The sequence below is a fragment of the Phacochoerus africanus genome, chromosome 8 (assembly GCF_016906955.1).
Source record: "Phacochoerus africanus isolate WHEZ1 chromosome 8, ROS_Pafr_v1, whole genome shotgun sequence".
In the NCBI taxonomy this organism is placed as follows: Eukaryota; Metazoa; Chordata; class Mammalia; order Artiodactyla; family Suidae; genus Phacochoerus; species Phacochoerus africanus.
Genome location: NC_062551.1, coordinates 34,459,214 through 34,485,129, shown reverse-complemented (window position 1 = coordinate 34,485,129; position 25,916 = coordinate 34,459,214). Strand labels below are relative to the sequence as shown.

Here is a 25,916-nt window from a genome sequence, read left to right as displayed (position 1 = left end):
CAGTTGGCGCTCTGTATCCATCCATGCAAGATGGTTTGCATCTTTGGATTCAACTGATGTTTGATTGAAATTTTGATCTGCAGTTAGTTGAATCTGAGGGTGTGAAACCTACAGATACAGAGGGCCAACAGTGCAGTATTTAGTAATTGAGATAGATAGGAGTGGCATCTGCTTTGATGGTTGACCTTTCTCAGAGGAGTTGTGAGATCTGAAGTTACTCTACTTCATTTCTCCAAACCTTTTTATTACGGAAAATTGCAAATGGTGCGGGAAGCAGAGAATAGAATAATGAACCTCTGTGTATTCATCACACAGCTTCAACAGTCATCAATCCATGGCCAAGTTCATTTCACCTGCACTCTAGTCCATTCCCACATTATTTTCAAGCAAATTCCAGATGTCAAGTCATTTTGTAAAAATGTTTCCGTATGTGGCTCTAGATAAGGACTTAAAAAGAAATCTCAAGCATAATACCATTATTACTCTTAAACAAATTAACGGTAATTCCTTAATTGCATTAAATATCTAATGTTTATATCTCCCCAATTGTCCCATGATTATTTTATCATGTTATGTTAAAAACAGTGTGTTCAAATCAGAATCCTAATGAGTCTCTTGCATTGCTATTGTTTTTAACTGTTTTAAAGGAAATGTCTTATAAATCTTTTAATCAACAGCTTCCTCTCCCATCTGTTTTCCCCTGGAATAATTAATTTGTTGAAGAAACTGGGTTGTTTTTCCTATAGACTCTTCTACTTTCTGAGTTTTGCCAGTTGCATTCTTGTGGTATCACTTTAATATGTTTCGCTGTCCCTCTGTATTTTCTCTTAAATTTGTAATTAGATCTAGAGCCTTGTTTAGATTTTCTTGTTATTTTTTTTTGCAAGAATACTTCTTAGATGGTGGTGTGTACTTTTCCCAGAAGACAAATAATGTCTGAATGTCTTTCTTTTTGTGATACTAATAGACATTAATGATCATTGCCTGTATATTTTAGTGGTATCTATCTATCTATCTATCTATCTGTCTATATATATCTATATCTTGTGATATTCTTATTCTCTTGATCATTTATCAGGCTGGAACACTCCTAAAAGGAGAAGCTTTTCTTCCTCAGCCACTTGGTTGTCTTGAGGGGGCAGTGCTCATAGGGAAAATGGAGTAAGAGTGAGAAAGGGGACAGAACTTTGGACTGGTTCTGTTAGTGAGCCATCTTCCCCTGGGAAGAGGATGAAGGTGGGCTGCAGGAAGCTCAAGTGGGCTTTGGGCTGACCAGTGCCTGGGGTGTGGAAAAGGCATTATTGAACTGGGCTTGGCTTTTGGTTGGTGGCTGGGACTGTCGGGAGCCCTTGGCCCCCAGCCTCACCTGACCTTTGCTTGCAGCTTGTGGTGGCCGAAGAAAACCACGATGGATGTAGTGGCCTGTGAGCCTCTGCTCAGGAGACAGGAGTCTCACAGCCTTAACTCAGCAGCCAGGAGTAATGCATTTATTTCTTCCTTGAAATTAAAGCTGGGTTATGTTTCTTCATCGTGTGCTGATATTCTTTAAGCTTAAGCTCATGTAACTCATACAACATTATAGGAAACATTCCTATTGGGAGTAAATCTTTTAATATTTTTACCTCCCAATTTCCAGTTGTGGCACAGTGGAAACAAAGCTGACTAATATCCGTGAAGATGTGGGTTCGATCCCTGGCCTTGCTCAGTGGGTCAGGTATCCGATGTTGCTGTGAGTGGTGGTGTAGGCTGACAGCTGTAGCTCCAATTTCACCCCCCGCCCCCCGCAGCCTGGGAACATCCATATGCCACAGGTGTGGCCCTGAAAAAGCAAAAATAAAAATAAATGAAAATAAAAGCTATTTGCAAAAAAAAATGACCTCCAATCAAATATTTATTTTAAAAGTCATTTCTTACATGTAAGAACCATGCAGCAAGCACTGTAGCCTCTGCGTAAAGGAAGGGCAGCGTGGCCTCTGTAAGGGAAGGTGCCGAGAAGATGACCTGAGCCGAGCTTCTGGGTCCTAGTTTGGCTTCAGCTTCCTTAGGAGTTTGTGGTCGCCCCTTTGGGGAGGTCATTAGCAGGGTCAGGCGAAATGGAGATATTCGTGGACGTTTCTGATCTGAAGTAGCTGGTCCTCTATTTTTCCTTTCCAGGAGCTGTGTGTGTGTGTGTGTGTGTGTGTGTGATTTTTTTCAGTTTTATGTTTACAGAAAAATGGAACAGAAAATACAGAGTTCTCTTATACTCCCTCACTTTCTCACTCTAGTTTCTCCTGTAATTAACATACTGTACTTGTTAGAATCAGTGAACCTTATTTGATACATTATGCTTTAGTAAAGTCCATAGTTTACAGTTAGGATCCGTTCTTTGTGTTGTATATTCTGTGGGTTTTGTCAAATGTGTCATGATACGTATCCTTCGTCATAGTATCACATTACTTTAACATATAGTAGGTCAGGTAGTGTCCTTCCTCTGACTTTATTCTTCATTTCTGTATTATTTTGGCTATTCTAGATCTTTTGCCTTTCCATATAAATTTTAGGATCACCTTGTTGATTTGCACAAAATACTGTCTGGAATTTTGGTTGGGATTTTTTTTTTCCCCTTTTCTTTTTCGGGCCACCCCTGCAGCATATGGAAGTTCCCGGGCTAAGGGTGGAATCAGAGGTGCAGCTGAGGCCTGCACCATGGCAACACCAGATCTGAGCAGCATCTTCGACCTATGCCACAGCTTGTGGCAACGCCAGATCCTTAACCCACTGAGTGAAGCCAGGGATCAAATCTAAATCCTCAGACAACATTGGGTTCTTAACCTGCTGAGCCACAATGGGAACTCCAGATTTTTTTTTTTTTAATGGCTACACCTGTGGCATGTGGACTTCCCAGGCCAGGGACTGAATCTAAGCCATAGCTTTGACCTATGCTGCAGCTGCAGCAGTGCTGGATCCTTTAACCCACTGTGCTGGGCTGGGGCTCAAATCTGTGCCTCTGCAACAACCTGAGCTGCCAAAGTCTGATTCTTAACCCACTCCACCACAGTGGGAACTCCTTGATTGGGATTTTATTAAATCTGTAGATCAAGTTGGGAAGAAATGGAATAAATAGTTCTTCACTTCTTTAGATGTTTGATTTCTTTCATCAGAGTTTTATAGTTTTCTTTATATAGATCTTAAATATAAATTGTTAGATTTATACTTAAGTATTTCTATATGGGTTTTTTTGTTTTTTTTTTTGTTTGTTTTTTGTTTTTTTTTTGGCTTTTTAGGGCTGCACCTGCAGCATATGGAGGCTCCCAGGCTAGGGATCGAATTGGAACTGTAGCCGCTGACCTACGCCACAGCCACAGCAACACCGGATCCAAGCCGAGTCTGCGACCTACACCACAGTTCACGGCAACGCTGGATCCTTAACCCACTGAGTGAGGCCAGGAATCAAACCTGCGTCCTCATGGATACTAGTCAGATTTGTTTCTGCTGAGCCACAACGGGAACGCCTATCTGGGTTTTTTTTTTTAATGCTCATGTAAATGATATTGCATTTTAAAATTCAGATTTCAATTTTCTATTGCTTGTATAGAAGGAAACAGTTGACTTACTTACTAACTTTGTATCCTGTAACCTTGCTATACTGGCTTAGTAGTTCCACAGGGTTTTTTTCTTTGTTTTTCTTTGGGATTTTCTGCATAGTTAATGATGTTAGCAAACAAAGGCAATTTTATTCTTCCTTTCCAATATGTACACTTTTTATTTCCTTGTTTTGTCTTACTGTGTTAGGACGTTCAATGTGATGTTGATCAGGAGTGGTGAGAGTGGACGTCTTGCCCTCTTCCTAATCTTAGTGAGAAAGCATATGATTTCTCATCATTAAGTATGATGTTGTAGTATTTTTGTAGTATGTTCTATATTAAGTTGAGGAACTTCTCTTCTGTGTCCAGTTTGCTAAGTATTTTTGATTGGGTGTTAGATTTTTTTCAAATGCTTTTTTCTCTATTTGATATGATCGTGGGATTTTTCTTCTTTAGCCTGATGATGTGATAGATTACATACATTTATTTGTTTATGTGTTTGGCCGTACCCATGGCATACAGAAGTTCCTAGGCCAGGGATCAAACCTGTGCCACAGCAGGGACCTGAGCCACAGCAGTGACAATGCCGGATCCTTAACTTGCTGAGTCACAATAAAACTTCAGTTCTTTCGGGTTTAAAAAGGTTTTTAGTTACTGATTCAATTTCCTTGATAGATACCCGCTTACTCAGGTTCTCCTTTTCTCCTTGTGTAAATTCCGGTAGATTGTCTCTTTCAAGGAATTGGACTGTTTCATCTAGGTTATCAGATTTGTGGGTTCATAACATTCCTCACTGCTCAGAGATTCTGACTGAGTAAGTCTGTAGCAGGTGGTGACTCTCACATCAAGTGTTTTTCTTTAGGTCATGTGCAGCATAGGTTGAGAAGTACTGCTTAAAAGGATCTTTCGAAGCCTGGGTTCCCAAACCTGGCTAATTATTCAGAATCCCCTCAAGAACCCAGAACCCCCAGACCCCGCTGCTACAGAGGGATTCCACCCCTGGTTGGGGTGAGAAATGAGATGCTGGAAGTCCTCTGAGGTTATGCTCAAAATGGAGTAGCTTTGCCTTCCTGACTAACTTTTCTGTATTGATTAAAACCAGACCAAGTGAATGAAACAACTTCAAAGTAGTTATGTGGGCAACACACATCATTTTAATGAGGTAAAGTTTGGCTAAGGCCTTGTAACACTGTTGTATTTTGGATGAGAAGTAAAAATGCTTCTTAGTAAGGAATTTGAGATTATGTGTAAGATTTTTTTTAAAAAAAGATTTCGTCTTGTACTTGTTTCCTTTTTTGGCAGAGAGGGCGAATGGGATTGTTTTTAAGCAGGGAAGAGTGTTTATATTGTTGACAGGCAGAGGGAAGTGCGTTTGTGTATTTAAATGTGAAGACAGGGCACGGTCAATGCCTTTCATCAGTTAGATTCAAACTACTTGTGTTCACAGAGGCGCAAAGTTCCTTCATATGGAGTATTAGATAAACCAGATGTGATTTATGATGCAGAGATTTTTCTTAAATTGTAATTATGTAAGGCATACATTTATTTTCCTTGTAAAGACTCTAAACGTCACAGAAAAATCAGGAGGCTCACGTGACCACTGTTCTTATTCTTAGCCGCTTCCTTGGATGTGGTGGTTGTTTCCAGAGTCCCTTGAATCCTCCCAGATCTTTTCCTACCAGGAGGGCTGGTCACAGGAAATACATATTATTTTGTAACTTTTGCTTTTTTCCACGTAATGTATCTTGGAAATTTTTTCATGTCAGTTTCCACGCTGGGCCGAATTCAGCTGTATAGTTGGACCATGATTTTTAAAGCCATTTTCCTTCTGGTGGAACACAAATGTTTTGCCACTGTTTCCTATTCCAGTGGTGCAGTGACCATTCTTGTAGATGCCTCTGTGTGCACGTGTGCAGTGATTGCTGGGCCAAAATGCTAAATTGTCCTCCAGCCAGGCCATGCTGCAGAGTTGTTGGGTTGAGAAGGGGACTCAGGAGAATTTTCTGGACTTCGTTGAATTTGCACATATTTGAGTGAAGAGTAGTAGAGCAAGTTCAGTTTTTCGTTTATAATTGTCAAAATGTGAGCAGTGTTTTGGGTTTGCTCTGCGGACCCTGAATGTCTGTATGCTCAGTGCCAGTGTGCTGGCTGCTGACTTGGAAATAGTTTATAAAAAATGCTGAATTAGGTTAGTGATGTGAAGATGATTAACAGATAATGGTAGCCAGAATAATTGTGTCAAAACAGCAAGAAATATCAAGAGAATCTGATGAGTTCTGCATTTTCTTTGGTGCTTGCCTCTCATAATAGTGTTAGGTTATATATTTAATAATTTTTCTTGTATATTTTATTAACTTGATTATAAAATAACAAATATGGCCTTTCAAAGAACCTCTTAATTAATAGGTATAAATTATTAGTTTCCATAAACTCTTATTTGTGTCATTGTAAAAGATCCATTTTTAAAAATAAAATTTTCCGAGTTCCCGTTGTGGCTCAGTGGTAACAAACCCGATTAGAATCCAGGAGGATTCGGGTTCAATCCCTGGCCTTGCTCAGCGGGTTGAGGATCTGGTGTTGCCATGAGCTGTGGTGTAGGTTGCAGATGCGGCTTGAATCCCGAGTTGCTGTGGCTGTGGCCTAGGCCAGTGGATACAGCTCTGATTCGACCCCTTGCCTGATAACTTCCGTGTGCCATGTGTGCAGCCCTAGAGAGACAAAAAAATTTTTTTTTCTTTTACATGAAAGATCTCGTGCTTCTCCTAGTTTACCTTTTGCATGGTCTTTTCCATATACTTACAAAGTCTGTGATGCAGGTTTTTTTGGAGGAGGTAAAACATATTTTCCTATATGACTACCAAGGTTTATTTAAGCACTCCCCCATTGTAGGGCATCCACACGTTGCTTTTTATTTTCTATTGTGATTAAAGCGTGAGAAGCATACTTACAAGTGCTGTTTACTTTTCAGCCAGTTTCTCCATCTGTGTTCCTCAAAATAAGATTGCTGGGTTTCTCATTATGTGTTGCCAGAAAGACCATGAGGGTTAATGCTGAGGGAGGGAAGTTCACTGCTTTTCTGAAGGCTCCCAGGCTCAGCTAGATCGAGTTTTATTAGTTTACTTCTTTTCGTCTTGGTATAGTGGTTAGATTTTTGTCCCCCTGGGTCTGCTGGCGTGTGTGTTTGTGTGTGTATGTGTGTGTTTGTGTTTTGAGGTATGTGTGAATGTTTTGGCTATATTGTTACTCTACTTTGAAGTTTCACTGGTGTGTTAATGTAATTTTTCTCACGTGTATCACTTTCTTATCTGAAAGTGATGTGACAGTGGACTTGGCACCATTGAATTAGCACATTGGCAGATTGTCCTCAGCCAGAGATCATATGCCTGAGAACAAGATAAGGTGAGGGATTCAGCAGTTCCTTACATGAGTGGTCGTGTCTTCTGATGGAGAAGAATGCCAAAGGGTTGTTCAGATTTATGTAACGTTCCATAAAATGAGACAAGGCTCCCCAAGTGATGGTAGATTTAAGGCCATAGAATATGTGTTCGTTGGCAGGGAAGTAAATGGCGAAAAGGGTTTTTGTTTGTGAGCTTCTGTGGAGGCTTGAAGATTATCCTCTGAAACCAGAAATGCTCAGGAGGGAGCGGGGATTGTCAGACACAGGTTCACAGACTCCCTAGTGACACAGAGAAAAGCTGTTGGGACTCCAGGATTAGATTGATTTTGCATTAAAAGCTCTGAATGCCTTAGATAAATGTTGACCCTGGGATTCCTAGGCCCTTTAGGGTCTTAGTATTTTTAGCATTTCAGAAAGGGTGACAATTTACCTGTTACCTTGGTCCATGTGCTAACTAAAATATCAAGTTGTTTTGTCTTGGGTTTGAGTAAGTCATTTATTTCCTAGATATACAAGTCTTTGTATTGACTCCTAGACTCTCCTGTTTCTCTTACTTTGCTTTGTGAACACATACAAGTTAAGGCAGAATCTTCTTGGGCTGTAATGGCAGCTTGTCCTTTTTTTCCCCCTAATAAAAGCCTCATTGAGATATGTACACTTCAGATGTTTTTTCATATATTCACAGAGTTGTGCACTTGTCATCAGAGTAAGTTTTAGGACATTTTCATCACCCCGCAGATAAACCTCATATTCACTAGCAGTTACTTTCCTCAAAACACCCATCTTTCCCCCGGAACTCTCCAGGCCTAGGCAACCAGCAGTCTGCTTTATGTCTCTGTGGATTTGTTTATCTCGGACATTTCATATAAATGAAATCATATTGATATAGGTATCCTTTTGTGTCTGCATTCCTTCACTTAGCATAATTTTTTTTTTTGTCCTATTTTTAGGGCTGCTCCCACAGCATATGGAGGTTCCCAGGCTAGGGGTCGAATCGAAGCTGTAGCTACCGGCCTTCGCTAGAACCACAGCAACGCAGGATCCAAGCCGCGTCTTCGACCTACACCACAGCTCATGGCAACGCCGGCTCTTCAACCCACTGAGCGAGGCCAGGGATCGAACCCGCAACCTCGTGGTTCCTCGTCGGATTCATTTCCGCTGTGCCACAATGGGAGCTCCCACTTAGCATATTTTTAAAGTTCGTCCATGTTGTAGCATGTATCAAAAACTTCATTCTTTTATGTGGCTGAGTAACATTTCAGTGAGTCCACATTTTGTTTATCTCTTCATCAGTCGATTGTTTGGATATTTTCCACTTTGGCTGCTGTGAATAATGCTGTTGTGAACGCTTTTTCTGTGGGCACACCTCTTCAGTTCTCTTGCGTAGATACCTAAGCGTGTTCCTCCTTTTGGCTCTTAGTGTGATTTTGAGCAGTGTCCCTTACTTACATGGAAGTAGTGGGTTTTTTTTTTTAAATTATTATAGTTGATTTACAATGTTTTGCCAGTTTCTGCGGTATAGCAAAGTGACCCAGAAAATAGTGTTTTGACTAAAAAGAAAAAAAAAGATCTAGTTTTCTGCGTGTGTGTGTTTGAGAGAGAGAGAGAATATGAATTACTATGAATAGGGTTTTTTTGTTGTTGTTGTTGACAGGTTTTAGTTACCAGTAGTAAGTAATCATGAACTGATCTTAACAGTGTTACTAGCCTGGTGTGAAGTTAATCGTATGTTGGTAGAAATGCTGCAGTTTTTTCCTTAATCCTAGTGGGGATTATCGTTTCTTTAACTTGCTGTTTAGGAGGCAAGCACAAATGGTTGGACCAATCATGGTCTCAGAGCGAGAGAGAGTTGAGTCTGGCTGGTGAAGGCTGGTGGACAACTCTGACTGCTTGCTGACGGCAGCTCGCACCTCTGGGGGAGAGGGGGGGACGGGAGGTGGGAGGAGCTCTTGGTAAGTCGAGGAGCATGCCTTTGTCAGGGCCATCTGCTCACTCGTCATTGTCGTGTAGAATGGCTAAGGGAAGTGTTCAGACTTTTTTTGGTCTTTTTAGCGCTGCCCCCGTGGCATGTGGAAATTCTCAGGCTAGGGGTCACATCAGAGCTGCAGCTGCCAGCCGACGCCACAGCCACAGCAACGCCAAATCCGAGCTGGGTCTGTGACCCACACCGCAGCTCATGGCAATGCTGTGTACTTAACCCACTGAGCGAGGCCTGGGATCAAGCCCACGTCCTCATGGATACTAGGCTGGCTTGTTACCGCTGAACCACTCTGGGAACCCCAGCTAAAGGAAGTTTTAATCCCTTACTCTGTAAACTTAAAAAAAAGTGTTTTTTTTTATTATAGTTTACAATGTTCTGTCAATTTCTGCTGTACAGCAGTGACCCAGTCACATATATATGTATACACATACATACACGCACACACATATATATTCTTTTTCTCCCATTATCCTTCATCATGTTCCATCACATGTGGCTAGATATAGTTCCCTGTGCTCTACAGCAGGATCTCATTGTTTATCCACTCCAAATGCAATCGTTTACATCTGCTAAACTATGTAAACTTTTGATTCTTAGTCATTTCAATTTTTTTTTTCCTTTTTTGGCTGCAACCTCGGCATATGGGAGTTCCCAGGCTAGGGATCAAATCTGAGACGCATCTGTGGCCTATGCCAGATCCTTAACCCACTGCTCTGGGCTGGAGAGAGAATTGGCAACATCACAGAGACAAGCTGGATCATTAACCCGCTGCACCACAGCGGGAGCTCCTCAGATTTTTACTATTAACTATTTCAAACATGTGGGGAAGATATAGAATAACGGTTAACCCCTGCATACCCATCACCTGGATTTTACAAATTTGAGGATTTTTTCCCCTCCCTTCTCTTTTCTTTATTTCCTTTTTTCCCCTTTGCTTAAGGAGTATAACTTTTCAGATACACTCGAATACTGTTTAGCATACCTCCTATTTATCTCCCTCCTTTCCCAGAGGTAACCACTCTTGCAAGGCAGATGTTTTTATGTTTCTATGTTTACATCTGTAGCAGTATATACCATTGGTGTCTGTATTTGTAAACATGACGTAAATGGTTTAATTTTTAATTTGAATTTTACAACAATGTTTCTCAAATTAATATCTTCATAAAATATTTTTGGCAGATATCTAGTGTTAGCTTAAATTTTTCTTATTGTGATAAAATATGCATAACAAAATTTACCATTTTTAAGTATATAATTTAGGGGCATTAAGTACATTCACATTGTTGTGCAACCATCACCACTATCCATTTCCAGAACTTTCCATCATTCCACACAAACGTCTACCCATTAAGTAATTACTCCCCACTCCCCCCTCCTCTCCAGTCCCTGGTAACTAAGTTCTATTCTTTTATTCCTTTTTTCCCTCTGAACTTGCCTATTTTAGGAGTCTCAAATAAATGGAAACATACAATATTTGTCCTTTTGTGCCTGGCTTATTACTTAATTTAGCACAATGGCTTTTTAAAAGTTTTTTGTCTTTTTGTCTTTTTACGGCTGCACTTGAGGCATATGGAGGTTTCCAGGGTAGAGGTTGAATTGGAGTTGTAGCTGCAGGCCTACGCCACAGTCACAGCCACGCCAGATCCAAGCCGTGTCTTTGACCTACACCACGGCAACGCAGTCTCTGCCCCCCACTGAGCAAGGCCAGGGATCAGACCCTTGTCCTCGTGGATACTAGTCAGGTTCGTTAACCATTGAGCCACAGTGGGAACTCCCAGCATAATGTTTTTAAGGTTCATGCATATTATGGCATATATCAGAATTTCCTTCCTTTTTAATGCCACCTAGTACTCCACTGTGTGATCATATCACAGTTTGTTTATCCATTCATACGTTGAGGGACATTTGGCTTGTTTCCACCTTTTGGCTATTGCAGGTAATGCTATGAACACTGGTGTATCTGAGTTTCTGCTTTTAATTCTTTGGGGTTTATACCTAGGAGTGGAATTGCTAGATCATGTGGTAATTTATGTTTAACTTTTTGAAGACCTGCCAAACTGTTTTCCACCTCAAGTTAACCATTTTCCATTCCCACTAGCCGTGCGGGAGAGTTCTCATTTTTCCACATCCTCACCAACACTCATTAATTTCTGTTTCTTTGATAATAGTCATCCTGATGGCTTGAGAATAGTATATGATGGTTTTGGTTTGCATTTCTCCAATGATAAATGATGTTGAGTATCTTTTCATCTGCTTACTGGTCATTTGTATATCTTTGGAGGAATGTCCACTCAAGTCCTTTCTCTGTTTTTGAAATGAGGTGTCTGGTTTTGTTGTTGAATTGTAGGAGCTCTTTGTATATTTTGGATATTGGTCCTTTATCAGATATATGATTTGAAAATATTATCTCCCATTCTGTTCATTGTCTTTTCACTCTCTTAATAGTGCCCTTTGATACATGTAAGTTTTCAATTTGAATGAAGTCCCATTTATCTCTTTTTTTTCTTTTGTTGCTTGTGTTTTTGGTTTTATAGCCAAGAAATCATTGCCAAATTCACCATCATGACTCTCCATTGTTTCTTCTGAGAACTTTATAGTTTTAGCTCTTAAGTTTAGGTCTTTCATCCATTCTGAGTTAATTTTTGTATGTAGTGTAAGGTAAGAGTCCAACTTCACATGAATATTCAATTTCCCTAGCACCATTTGTTGGAAGGACTGTCTTTTCCCAGTTGACTGAACTTGGCACCCTAACTTATTTTTATTGTAATGTAAGAATGCACACAAGTAGGAGCTCCTGCTGTGGCACAACGGGATCGTCAGTGTCTTCGGAGCATGGGGACATGGGTTCAATCCCTGGCCTGGTACAGCTTGGCATTGCTACAGCTGCTGCTTAGTTTGAGGCTGTGGCTCGGATCTGATCCCTAGCCCAGGAGCTCCATATAACTCAGAGCAGTCAAAAAAAAAAAAAAAGAATGTACACCAATATGAATTTCTTATGCCTAAAAAGTTACAAAAACAGAACAATTAACCAATTAAATACAAATAAAATAACAGAATCAACAAAATTAACTTTATGGGATAGATGATGTTTTACTCAAATTGGATTTTCAGTGTGAATGTGATGGTGCCTGCTGTGGTTTTGGGAGTGCACCGGAAATGCCCTTATTACCTTGCCAGGTGACGACTCAATTCTCAAATCGCTTTTCTCTCTTCAGAAAACTGTAAACGTTTTCAGGGCACTTGGCATATACGTGCGATGCAAGTATTGGGTCTTACCCCTCTCTTGACTGCTAGTACAGGCCAGTTAAAATCCTCTCGTTGGCCTTAGCCTGATGGTATACACAACAGCCACACGTGGGCTGGGGGAATCCCTGGGCAGCTCTGTTTCTAGGGAAGCAGCTGGATGATCCAGAACAAGCTTATGCTAATGTTTTTAGAGTGATATGGATGTGAAAACACAATTTAAAAATTCTCCTGGAGAATGTATGGACTTGGAGGACATGTCTGCAGACCCGGTCTGAGACGCCTATCTTAATATTTGACAAACATTCACTTATTTCCTATGCTGCTTATAAATTTAATTTTTTTCTAGTCAGGATTAAACAATTAGGGTAGAGATGCTGATATTCAAGTTTGGCAGGAAGAGCTTGTTTTGCCTTTCCCTCCCCCCCTTTTCTGTGGTCGCCGTTTCTAGGGCATCTCCCTGCTGTCTGCTTTACCTTTACCCAGAGGTATAAGATTCCTTACCTTTAGCTGGTGGTCCCTCTCTTTTTCCTAATTGTATTACTTTCAGTTATTTGTAACTTCATTTTTTTCTTGCTTCTTTTTAGTGTGTATATCTTACTGCTTTTTTCCTTGATTACAGCCAAAATAAAAGCTGGTATTGTTCATCTCAGATCATGATATATATACTTAAATATAATCTTACTGCCAAAAATGTGTCAAGTTGGCTTTTGTTACATTAGTTTTGTTTTATGTGGTGAACGTGACCCTCGAATACTGTGTCTTCTCTCTGTTAAATTCTCAACTAAATTGTCCCTATTCAAAGTGTAAGACTTTGGTTTTAAAAGTTTTGGTTTTAAAATTTGGTCAGTTTGGTTTTAAAATATTGGAAGTGAATTATGGTGAGATAAAGCTATGAAGAAAGAACCTTCATGTTCCTCTGAGTATAAATGCTTTGGCATTTGTTTCTACCTGAAGACAGCTGTTTTCCTTTTTTTTTGAGGGAAGACCCTCTCACCTCTGTAGGCAGGTCTGGGGGCAAATGGTTAAAGACACGAGCTAAAGCCCTTGGCCACTCTCTTGTCAGGAAATCCCTTCACTCCCTCTCTCGAGTGTTCCAGTGTGTAAGTGCATTTCCTGTTAGTGTTAACGCCTATATTTAGCACCTAAAATCAAACTCTTGTCTTCTGTGCATGACATGAAATTTAGGCCTAATCTAATTCTAGGATGTATTTAAATATTTCTATCAAAAATATAATGGTCTTCTAAATTTCTGTCAAGAAACAACCAGAGGATCACACTTATTAAGAAAATGACCTTTTTGGAGAGTTCCCTTCGTGGCACAGCGGTTAATGAGCCCGACTAGGATCCATGAGGACGTGGGTTTGATGCCTGGCCTTGCTCAATGGGTTAAGGATCTGGCATTGCTGTGAGCTGTGTGGAGGTCACAGATGTGGCTCAGATCGTGCGTGGCTGTGGCTGTGGCTGTGGCTGGCAGCTGTGGCTTCAATTCGACCCCTAGCTTGGGAACCTCCATATGCTGTGGGTGTGGCCCTAAAATGCAAAAAAGAAAACGAAAATGACTTTTTAGTCCAGGCAAAGGGCCAAGGGTTAAGAGAGTCAGACTGCCGGAGAGGAATAGTGAGCTCAGAGTTGTAGATCCTGGAATTGCAGATGCAATGTGTGTCTGATGTAACAAAGATTAAGCGATCGAACCAGCATCTGGCACAGTGCTTGACACACCATCACCTTCCGTAAGGCTTTGTGGGAATGTAGGTACTGAGGAGGAAGAGTGAGGGGTGGTCCGAGAAGGACGAAGGGGGTGGAGGAGGGTTGGTGGCTGCCATGTTAAGTGACTCTGCCGTTCTCACGGTAGACCTGTCTTACGGAAGTGACTAGTCATACCCTCTCTACTGACCTTGTGTAGGTGTGAGCTCATGAAGACCCGAGACAGCTGAAGCCTGAGAACGTCCCTAGGGACTCTGTAGCATACCGAGGGCCACGCTGGGGTACCAGCGTGGGCTGGAGCACCAGTGTGGGCTGGAGCCTCAGAAAGCTGCTGAGTTGGCATCAGTATCCCTGTTTTACAGATGTAGGCATTGAGACTGCGGGAAGTTGGTGGCTTTTGAAAGCTCACTCAGCTAGAAGAGTCTTCGCTGGGATTTGGGAGTAATTTTACCCCTGCAGTCTTGATGGTTGGTGTGTGAAGTGATATCTTTTTTCTAGATTTCATTCTGCCACTGATTTTCTGTGTCATCTTAGGGAAGTCAATTATTCCCTATTTTTAAAAATTTCTTGGAGTTCTGACTGTGGTGCAGTGGGTTAAGGATCTGGTGTTGCCACACATGTGGCACAGGTCGCAGCTCTGGCTTGGATTCCATCCCTGGTCTAGGAACTTCCACATGCCATGGGTACAGCTGAAAAGAAAAAAAAAAACTCCTGTAGTTAGTACCTCCTGCCTAGCCTGCCTCACAGTTATTGTAGCTGGTTTGATTAGGTGAGAGCTCTTGGCAGAGTGTGAAGTACCATACAGCAGTGAGACACTCTGTCAAGGTGAGGCCTCCTCTAAAGTGCACTCCTATCCTATCAATATTGCTTTCAAAGCCTAGTACCAGAACCGGGCACTTGATTCTTTGGAGAAACCCTGAAGCTCTCAGTGAGTCCACGTTCCTGTAATGCCCATATTAAGCATAATGGAAGCTGAGAGAGAGAAGGGGCAGAAGTCAGAATGTCATGGTAAGAGAAAGCCGATAACAAAGCAGCAGAGCTCACATTTATTTATTTATTTTTTTGTCTTTTCGTCTTTTTGCCATTTCTAGGGCCACACCCACCGCATATAGAGATTCCCAGGCTAGGGGTCTAATTGGACCTGTAGCCACCAGCCTGCTCTATGCCAGAGCCACAGCAACGCCAGATCTGAGCCGTATCTGCGACCTGTACCACAGCTCATGGTAATGCCGGATCCTTAATCCACTGAGCGAGGCCAGGGATCGATCCCGCAAGCTCACGGTTCCTGGTCGGATTCGTTTCTGCTGCGCCACAACAGGAACGCCCCAGAGGATGGCTTTAAATCATGTCTGGTAGAGTGATACAGCATACTTTTTATCATAATTAAAGTTTTAGGATGTAGAGAGGAATGTTTGGCAGTGCTTATATATTTCATTTTTTTTTCTCTGTGATTCTGTTGTTTTTTTTTTTTTCATGTAATGAAATTTATTTTTTTCATTAAAGCTGGTTTACAGTGTTGTGTCATTTTTAACTTCACAGCCTGGTGACCCAGTTCCACATACATGTATACATTCTTTTTTCTCACATCATCAGGCTCCGTCATAAATGACTAGACAGACATAGTTCCCAGTGCTACACAGCAGGATCTCATTGCCTTATGCATTCCTATATTTCGTTTTCTTTTAGTGAAGAGGCCTTGTTTTATTATCATTACAGGGCCTCTTTCAAGTTATCAAAGTGTTGACAGTGTCTTCCAAAAAATGGATATGTATAAATGTGTATAGATTTGATAGGCTGTCTGAATAGATCTCTTATTTTGTCCAAATTTTTTAAAATCTTAAATTGTTCTCGGGGGTTAAGGATAAATTTAGTGGGAGTGTTTACAAGGTTGATGAGTAAGCATTATTATGATATCAAGTGCTGTGTGGCTCAGTGTAGACATATTAGAAATACTCTTGAGGAGTTCCCCTTGTGACTCAGTGGTAATGAACCTGACTAGGAACCATGAGAATGCAGGTTCGATCCCTCGCTCAGTGCGCTGTGGATCCGTCGTTGCTGAGAGCTGTGGTGTAGGTTGCTGACGAGGCTTGGATCTGGCGTTGCTGTGGCTGTGGTGTAGGCCAGCAGCTGTAGCTCCGATTTGACCCTTAGCCTGGAAACACCCATATGCTGCAAGTGTGGCCCTAAAAAAATAGTAAATAAATAAAAAAGCAAAATAAAAATGGGGGGGAATACTCTTGAAACAGTGATCATCAGGCTTTACTTTGAAGTAGAAGAAATAGTGTGGAGAACGTCTCAGTATGTTGCAGATAGATGTGAGTGCTAACAACTTCCGCAGATTTTAAGAGAAGTTAGGTGGTAAATGAGACACATGTTCAGGTAAGCTTTGAACAGCGTGGGGGTTAGGGACCCCGACTCCATGCAGTTGAAAATCTGTGCATATTGTAGTTGGCCCTCTATATCCGCAGTTCAGTGGTGTTTGCAGTTCCTCCGTATCCATGGATTCAACCAACACGGTCCTTTGGTACTGTAGTTTTACTGTTTAAAAAAAAAAAATCTGTGTATAAATAGACCTGCACAGTTCAGACCTGTTTATTTAAAATACATTTGGTCTGAGAGATAACATGATGATACAGTCCCAAGTGCAAATACTTTTTATAATTGATGTTTAAAATTATTATTATTATTATTATTATTTGGTCTTTTTGCCTTTTCTAGGGCCACTCCCGCAGCATACGGAGGTTCCCAGGCTAGGGGTCCAATCGGAGCTGTAGCCGCCGGCCTACACCACAGCCACAGCAACGAGGGATCTGAGCCGCGTCTGCGACCTAATCCACAGCTCATGGCAACGCCAGATCCTTAATCCACTGAGCAAGGCCAGGGATCGAAATCCGCAACCTCATGATTCCTAGTCGGATGGATTCGTTAACCACTGAGCCTTGATGGGAACTCTGAAGCCACTTTAATCACGTCCATCATCATTAGTGTCATTAAGAAAGGAAGAAGCTACCATGTTGCCTTGTTCTGACGAAAAAAGTCTAATAAATGTTTGTTGAAAATAACTTTATTTAGGGAAGCCTTAAGTGAAATTTGTTAAAAAGAGTACAACTTTTGTAAACTAGGAATATGTAGACACTTCCATAACCCGATAAAGAGTAACACTTTCAGACCAATACACAACCTTATGTGAAACACTAGAAACCTTTCCTATTGAATCCCTACCCTTACAGGTATTGTGTGGCCTTATCGTGGTAACTCTAGCTCATATAGTTGGGTTAGAAAATTGTCTGGCTAGTTATAAAATAAACATAAAAGCCATTCAGCTTTTCTATCTAAGTAAGAAAATGTAATATTAAAAAGGAAAAAAGATTTCACTCACTACAGCTTCAGACCCTCTAAATAAATTAAAACACAGCCAGAAATGTGAGGAAAAATTTAGAAAGTTGCAGTGAGTGGCCTAAGACTTGAAGATGTTAAATCAACTCAGTAATTTGTTAATATTGTTCAAATAAAAATTCCAGTGAACTTTTTCTGAGAGGGGAGATTGACTCATTAAAATGATTCTGAAGGGTTTCTGAAGAATAAACAGACAAGAATAGCCAAGAAAACTATAGATAAGTTTGGGGAGGATTCCTTTTTTTTTTTTTGCTCTTTAGAGCCCCACCCTCGGCATATGGAGGTTCTCAGCCTAGGGGTTGAATCAGAGCTACAGCTGCTGGCCTACACCACAGCCACAGCCACGCCAGATCCGAGCCACGTCTGCGACCTACACCACAACTCATGGCAACCCTGGATCCTTAATCCACTGAGGGAGGCCAGGGATCGAATCCACAGCCTCATAGTTCCTAGTCGGATTTGTTTCCACTGCACCACGATGGGAACTCCCAAGGGGAGGATTGCTTTTGTACCATCAACTCTTGATAGAGTTATACAAAAATTTTAAAGGGGTAACCTGAGCCCTAGAATAGACAATAATAGCAGTAGAAACCTGACCCAGCTGTGTGAGTTTAATATATAATCAAAGCCACAGCATTGTAAGTCACCTATACTTCAATTAAAAAAATTAGCAGAGTTTCTGCTGTGGCACAGTGGTTTAGGGATCCAGTGTTGTCTCTGTAGTGGTGTGGATTGGATTCCTGGCCCAACGCAGTGGGTTAAGGATTCAGCATTGTTGTAGCTGTGGCTCGGATTCGGTTCCTGGCCTGAGAACTTCCTTAGGTGGCCTTGGGTGTGGCTGAAAAAAAGAAAAAAAAAAGTTAAAGAAAAAACTACAACTTAAAAATTACCTACCTGTACTAAAAATAGAGTAAGTATAACTAATACATATATACTGATTTCAATCAAAGGCTTTGTGTGTAAATCAGGATTTTTTTCAAGTGCAGTGGAAAGAAAATCAGCCGTCTTGGTTTCAGCAAAAACCAAAGACAGTATTTATTTTGTCAAGCACCTGGGGCTCCCTTGGGGTGGTACTTGCTTGAGTTACACCAAGAGAAGTCTCAAATGTCTGTCTCTCCTGACTTTTTGCTTCTTTCTCAGAGTTGGCTCCATTCTCTCTTTCTCTCTCTCTCTCTCTTTTTTTTTTTTTTTTTTTTTGGTCTTTTTAGGGCTACCACCACAGCATATAGATGTTCCCAGGCTAGGGGATGAATTGGAACTGCAGCTGCTGGGTTATGCCACAGCCACAGCAATACCAGGTCCGAGCCAGGTCTGTGGCCTATACCACAGCTCACAGCAATGCCAGATTCTTAACCTGCTGAGCAAGGCCAGGGATAGAACCCACATCTTCATGGATACTTACCAGGTCTATAACCCACCTAGCCGCAATAGGAACTCCCTCCATTCTCCTGTTGGTGATGGGCTTCCTTTTCTGCAGGTAGAGGAAAAGGAAGTGTGGTTGTTGACACTTCCAGGCTTCTGTTTTTACAGCATCAGGTCAGAGAAGAAAATGACCTTCCCTAGTGCTTGCGTGTAACGCCCTAAGAAAGGTCATCACCCAGACTGCTGGGGTCATGCGCCCATCCAGTGGGCTGTAAGCTTCATGATGGCGAGGACTGTGTCTGTCTTGGTCAGTGTCATATCTTACTGCCTCACGCAGTGCCTCATGCTTTGTAGGTGTTTAGTAAATAGCTGATTATTTATTGAGGGTTTACTGTATGCAAAGTAAGCAGTAAACCCTGGGCTGACCCCTTTCCATACTCTCTTTTAGTCCCTACAAACCTCATGCTCTTTAAACTGCTGTATGAATTCCATCTAAGAGCTTAATGCAATGAACTGGAAAAGAAGGAATACAAATACTCAATGAACATGGAGAAAATTCCTAACCTTATAAGCAATCGAAGAATAAAAACAAAACACTTTTGGGAGTTCCTGTGGTGGCTCAGTGGTAACAACCCTGAATAGTATTCACAAGGATACGCGTTTGATCCCTGGTCTCGATCAGTGGGTTAAGGATCCAGCATTGCCGTTGAGCTCTGATGTAGGTCGCAGATGCAGCTCGGATCCAGTGTTGCTGTGGCTGTAGTGCAGGCCCGGCAGCTGTAGCTCCAATTTAACCCCTATCCTGGGAACCTCCACATGCTTTTTAGGTGCAGCCCTAAAAAGCAAAACAAACAGACAAAACCCCCAAAAACAATACTTTCCATTGGTGTGGAGGTTGGGAAAGGACCCTCAGGCGTTTCTGTGAGAGACTGTATCAGCACCCATTTTGGGGGAGGGCCTTTTGGGAATATCCTTCAAAAGTAGTAACTGTTCATATCTTTTTACCAAGGGGTTCCAGTTCTGAGAATTTATTCTAAGAGAAAAATTAGAGTTTTTTAAAGTAAGAGATTATAGATTTATGTGCAAAGATAGCATTATAATATTCATTATAGTAGTGAAAAATTGGAAGCAGCCTAACTCCTCAGTGACAGGGGATTGATAAAATAGATTAGGCTATACAGGCACAGCTGGGATGCAGTGCAGGTTCTGTTCTAGACCACTGCAGTGAGGTGAATATTGCAATAAGGCAGGTCACACAAATCTTTTGATTTCTCAGTGCATATAAAAGCTATCTTTTTGTTTTGTTTTGTTCTGTTTTGCTTTTTCTTTTGAGGGCCATACTCTCTCAGCACATGGAGGTTCCCAGGCTAGAGGTCGAATCGGAGCTGCACCCACCGGCCTACACCACGGCTGTAGCAACGCCAGATCTGAGCTATGTCTGCAACCTATACCACAGCTCATGGCAACGCTGGGTCCTTAACCCACTGAGTGAAGCCACGGATAGAACCCGAATCCCCATGGATCCTAGTCGGATTTGTTAACTGTTGAGCCACAAAGGGAACTCTTATAAAAGCTGTCTTTATTCTGTAGTCTGTTAAGTGTGCAGTAGCATTTATGTCTTAAAAAATAATGTGCATACTGGAGTTCCTGTCGTGGCTCAGCGGAAATGAATCTAACTAGTATCCATGAGGACACAGGTTCAAATCCCTGGCCTTGCTCAGTGGGTTAAGGACCCAGCATTGCCATGGTATGTAGGTCCAACATGTGGCTCGGATCCCACTTTGCTGTGGCTGCGGTGTAGGCCAGAGGCTTCAGCTCCAGTTCAGCCCCTAGCCTGGGAACCTCCATATGCTGTGGGTGTGGCCCTAAACAAACAAATGAACAAACAAATACTTTATTGCTAAAAAATGCTACCTTCATCAGACAGCACAAGGTTGCCACAAACCTTCAGTTTGTAAAAATACAGTAACTGCAAATTGCAACAAAGTGAAGTGCAGTCACATGAAGTTTGGATTCATATACTAGAATAAGGTGCAGTCATAACAAATTGATTTGTATAGTATCAGCTGACATGCACTGTGACCATGAAATAGCCACTGTTTTTCTACTGACTTTAAAATGGTACATGAGGAGTTCCTGCTGTAGCACAGTGGGTTGAGGATTTGGTGTGGTCTTTGCAGTGGCTTGGATCACCGCTGAGGCGTGGGTTTGATTCCCAGCCTGATGCAGTGGCTTACGATCTGTCATTGCTGTAGCTGTGGTATGGGTTACATCTGTGGCTCAGATTCTTTCGCTGGCCCAGAAACTTCCATATGCCACAGGAGTGGCCCAAAAAAAGATAAAAATATAAGATTGTTTGTGCAGTAAAACAGTTTGCAGCAGGTGTTTGTTGAGTGTGTGTGTCTGGCACATAGTCACCATTGGCTGTGTTTTTGCTGCTGTTTTAGGGAATGGAGCTAGCTATAGGTGATTTTAAAGTTTTTTTTTTTTTTCTCCTCCCCTGCGTGCTTTTCCAAACAGCTGTAAATTTCCATATTTCTTTTTTAAATATATTTTTAAAGTTAGAATATAGTTGGTTTACATTGTTGTGCCAGTTTCTGCAGAATTTCCGTATTTCTCTCAATGCTTGTTTTGTTGTTCATTGTGAAAGAATGTAGGATCTCAAAAAGTCATCCTAGGTTTGTAAACATTATGTTTTTTGTGTATATGTAAGTGAATTCTTTGTGAATCAATTTGGTTTTTTCTTTTTACTTAAGCTTTAAAAGATTCTGTTAAGCTTTAAAAGATTCTGTTATCCCAAAGATCTCAGCAATACAGGCAAAAAGTAGTTAGTTATGAAAGCCTTTCTCCGAGTTAGCCTTGTTTGCAGTTCCGTTATCCAAGGTGATCACTGTTAATCGTTATGTAGGGGTCCTTGAAAGTGGGGTTCCCCGTGTTTGCCCTTTGCCTCTTTACCAGTGCTCCCACACAGGGGATGACATTGCAAGTGCCGGTCTATTTATACAACGGTGTCTGTTCTTAAACACCAGCTCCTCCAACCAAAGATAAATAAATAAATGAAAAACAAATAAAAAATGAGATTTTCGTATTAGAATTGTATGGGTTAAACACATCCACATTTCATTGTTATATTTAAGAGTATACCAAACTGCTGTAGAATGGACTGCACTTGTTGACATTTGAACCTTGTAGATGAGGAAAGATTCCGTTTTGGTTTTTTTGTTTTTTCACTCAGCACATATTTGGGTACCTTCCAATAGGGGAATAAATCTGTTCACTAAGCTTTTATTTGAAGATATTTACTCTTAGTTGGGAAATATTATCTACTCTTCTTTGAGCTTCTCGACTTTATCCAAATTTGGTTAGATCTAGTCACAGGAGGGGGGGCGGGGTTCAGAATTTTTACTGGAAGGGGGAAGAGTTAAAAACTAGAATTAGATAAGGCAACTCTTAGGTAATAGTTTCCTTCCTCTTTTCTTTCCTTTCCTTTTCCTTATATTTGCTTGAGAGTAGTGGCAGGGGTAGGTGGTCAAAGAGACTTGGGAAAAGTCAGATGGTTTTCATTTATCTCCCTTCATAGCAGTGAAGGCGGAAGAGACAGGAAATCAAAGGAAAAAAACCATCCTTCTGAAACATTGGAAAATGGGGTCCAGAAATTGAGAGCAACAGATGATGGCATTTAAAAGGAATTCTCTGGAGTTCCTGCCGTGGCACAGAGGGTTAAGGATCCGGCTCAGGTAGCAGCTCAGGTCACTGCTGTGGCTTGGACTCAGTCTCTGACCCAGGAACTTCCATGTACCTCGGATGCAGCTTAAAAAAAAAAAAAAAAATGAACTGCTCATTTCTAGGAAAGCAGATAGAATGAGCACCTCTTACAAGAAGAAAATGAGAAGAAAAAATGATAACTTACGAGTTCCCATCGTGGCGCAGTGGAAATGAATCTGACTAGGAGCCATGAAGTTTCAGGTTTGATCCCTGGCCTTGCCCAGTGGGTTGAGGATCCAGCGTTGCCTTGAGCTGTGGTGTAGGTCGCAGATGCAGCTTGCATCTGGTGTTGCTGTGGCTGTGGTATAGGCCAGCAGCTGTAGCTCCGATTAGACCCCTAGCCTGGGAACCTCCATATGCCGCAGGTGTAGCCCTAAAAAGACAAAAAGACAAAAAAAAAAAAAAGAAAAGAAAAAGAACACAGGCACAAGTATCCATTATTTGCAGTTATTCCCATGTCCTAACCAAGGAGGGGTTGACATAGCAAATACAGCATTGCTTAACTATGAGTAAAAGTTTTAAATGCCCACAAGGTTTGCAAATCCAAGATATTTAGACTCTTTTTTTCTTTTAAATAATTTTACATTATTATCCATATTTCCCCTTCTTCGTTTTTTTAAATCTTAGGATGTACTACGAGTTATTTGGGATATGAATACATTTCTTGGCTATAAATAGAAGAGGTTTGAGTTCTCTTGTGGCACAGCGGGTGAAGGATCCAGTGTTGTCCCTGCTCTGGCATGGGTTTTCAATCCCTGGCCCAGGACCTTCTACATGCCGTGAATGCGGCCCAAAAATAAAAAAGAAGAGGTAGAGGGCTTTTACCTTTTAACTTTGATACTGGTGATGTTCCTATTTAGTTAGTTTTTTCCAAGCAACCTTGCTGTATCCTTATCAATACTATAGAAAATTAGACCCATTGTGCAAATTTTAAAATGCGGAGAGGGGGATGGACTGGGAGTCTGGGGTTTTAGATGCAAACTATTCCATTTAGAATGGGTAAGCAATGAGGTCCTGCTCTGTAGCGCAGGGAACTCTATCCAGTCTCTTGGGAGAGACCATGATGGAAGAGAATATAAGAAAGGGCGTGTGTGTGTGTGTGTGTGTGTATGACTGGGTCACTTTGCTGCACAGCTGAAATTGGTACAACATTGTACATCAGCTATACTTTAATTTAAAAAAAGCCGCAAAAATAAAATAAAAGGTAAAGATAATAGGGTAATTCATTCTTGAAATACTTTTAGCCGTGTTTTAAAAAAGTTACATGCTCATTGTGGATATTTTCTTACAGTCATATCTCTAGGCACATGCAGACTTATTTCCTTAGGCTACATTCTGAGAAGTGGAATTACCGTCTTTAACTCTAAAGAACATCTGTAGTTTGGGGGCCAAATTGTCCCCCTTTCTGGTTCTGTCATTTTTCATAGTGTGAGTGTCCATTTCCTTGGATCCAAGTATCGAGCTCATCTGAAGGCCCATAACCTCCCTTTCCTGACACATGCACATGGCTGTGGATAGATGTACATACGTCACCTCAGACTTCCTTCCTCAAGAAGCACTTCTCTGTGCTGCGTCCTGGCTCTGTGTCTTCAGAGCTGAATCAGAGAGGAGAATCAGGGCAGGGAGGCCTGTGCGTGGGGATGGGCTTTGAATGTGCTGGCGTTGACGGTTGCGCAGGAGGCGGGACTAGGTCCAGAGCGGACAGGAACATTGAGCAGGAGCTAAAGTCCTGTTGCTTCTGGTAACTTGATGGAGAAGGGGCTAGTTGAGTTCTCAAAGGCTGAGTGAGAGGGTCTCCTGGGCCCAGAGCCTGCCTGTGCAAGGGTGGGGCCCTCGAAGAGGCCTGGTGCATTCCGGCCACGCAGTGCCTTGCTCCTGGTGTGTTCTGGCCGGGTTCTTTGTGGCTGTACTGGGGAGCAGAGGGATCAGACCGGCAGCTGGCAAGATCGTTCTCTGGTAAGGTGTTTGGAAGTGACACAGATAGTTTGAGGCAGGGGACCCCAGGGGATCACGTGGAAGGTGGCCCAGAGAAGGGAGAACCAGTTTGGTTTCCATTTGGGGGAAATAATAACCTAAGGAGGAAAATGCAAGGAGGAAGAATAGGTTTTGGAGAAAGAGAAGGAATTTCATTTTGAACTTCCTGAGTCTGAGATGACAATCTAGGTAGAGGAGTCTAGCTGGCAGCTGGAAATACAGGAGAATGGATTCGTGTGTGTATGTGTGTGTGACAATTTCTTTGTAAAAATTGAATTGTAGAACCTCCTGAAGATAGCGCTCCGACTGCTCTAGGGATGGCCCTAGGGCTTGCTGTTACTCACTTCTCTTGGGGCCTATGTACATTTGAAAAAATATCAAACGGTACAAGAGGGCACATAAATCCCTGCCCCTCAGACCTCAGTCCCACCCCCTCTGGAGGAAACTACTGCAGGCAGTTTTTATGTATCCTTCCAGAAATTGGTCTTGCATTGTACTGGTCTTACACACACGTCTAGGACTGTAAATCCCTAGGAAGGGTGAGGCAGACACCAACAGAAGCTCACTGCTACACTCACTGCATTGTGCATGCCGTGACTTTGCACATGTCTCCCGGTCTGCTGCCGCGTGCCAGGGTTCGGGGTCCCTCTGTGCTTGGGTCTTCCAGGTGCCTCGTGTGTAGCCTTCTGGTCTGCAAAGCTAGGTTATTAGAGTAACGTGAGTCTTTTTCCTTTGTGTGTTATATTCTTTAGTGATGTTTTTCCTTGTTATAAAGATGTTGTTATAAAGATTACAATGGTAGTTAACATGTATGCATTTTAATTTTATTTTTTTTGTCTTTTGTCTTTTTAGGGCTGCACTACGGCATATGGAGGCTCCCAGGCTAAGGAGCTGCCAGCCTACACCACAGCCACAGCAGCTCAGGATCTGAGCCTCGCCTGAGACCTATACCACAGCTCGTGGCAACGCCAGATCCTTAACCCACTGAGCAAGGCCAGGGATCGAACCCACAACCTCATGGTTCTTAGTAGGATTGGTTAACCCCTGCGCCACAACGGGAACTCCTAAATGAATTATTGACTATAATTCAAGGGAAGGTCAGTTAGTGCTCCTTTGATTATTTATTTGGATCCCATTGATGGACGTTTAGGCTCTTTGTATTTTATTTAGTATCCCAAATCATGCTGTGGCGAATATCCTTGTTCCCTCATGGAACTATTTCTGGCGGATGAAAAAAAAAAGAGGGATTTGTTTTTCTTTTTTCGGCATATGGAGGTTCCCAGGCTAGGGGTCGAATCGGAGCTGTAGCCACCGGCCTACGCCAGAGCCACAGCAACGCAGGATCCGAGCCGCGTCTGCAACCTACACCATAGCTCACGGCAACGCTGGATCCTTAACCCACTGAGCAAGGCCAGGGATCGAACCCGCAACCTCATGGTTCCTAGTCGGATTCGTTAACCAGTGCGCCACAACGGGAACTCCCATGGATTTGTTTTTAAACAGCTTTATTGAAGTATAATTGATA

General features: G+C 41.9%; 1 protein-coding gene across 2 annotated transcripts in view; it reads left to right on the top strand.

The window, feature by feature from the left end:
• The window catches only part of TENT4B (terminal nucleotidyltransferase 4B), a 65,264-nt gene that overhangs the window by 13,919 nt on the left and 25,429 nt on the right, over nucleotides 1-25,916 (top strand). The gene's annotated exons all lie outside the window — the stretch shown is intronic.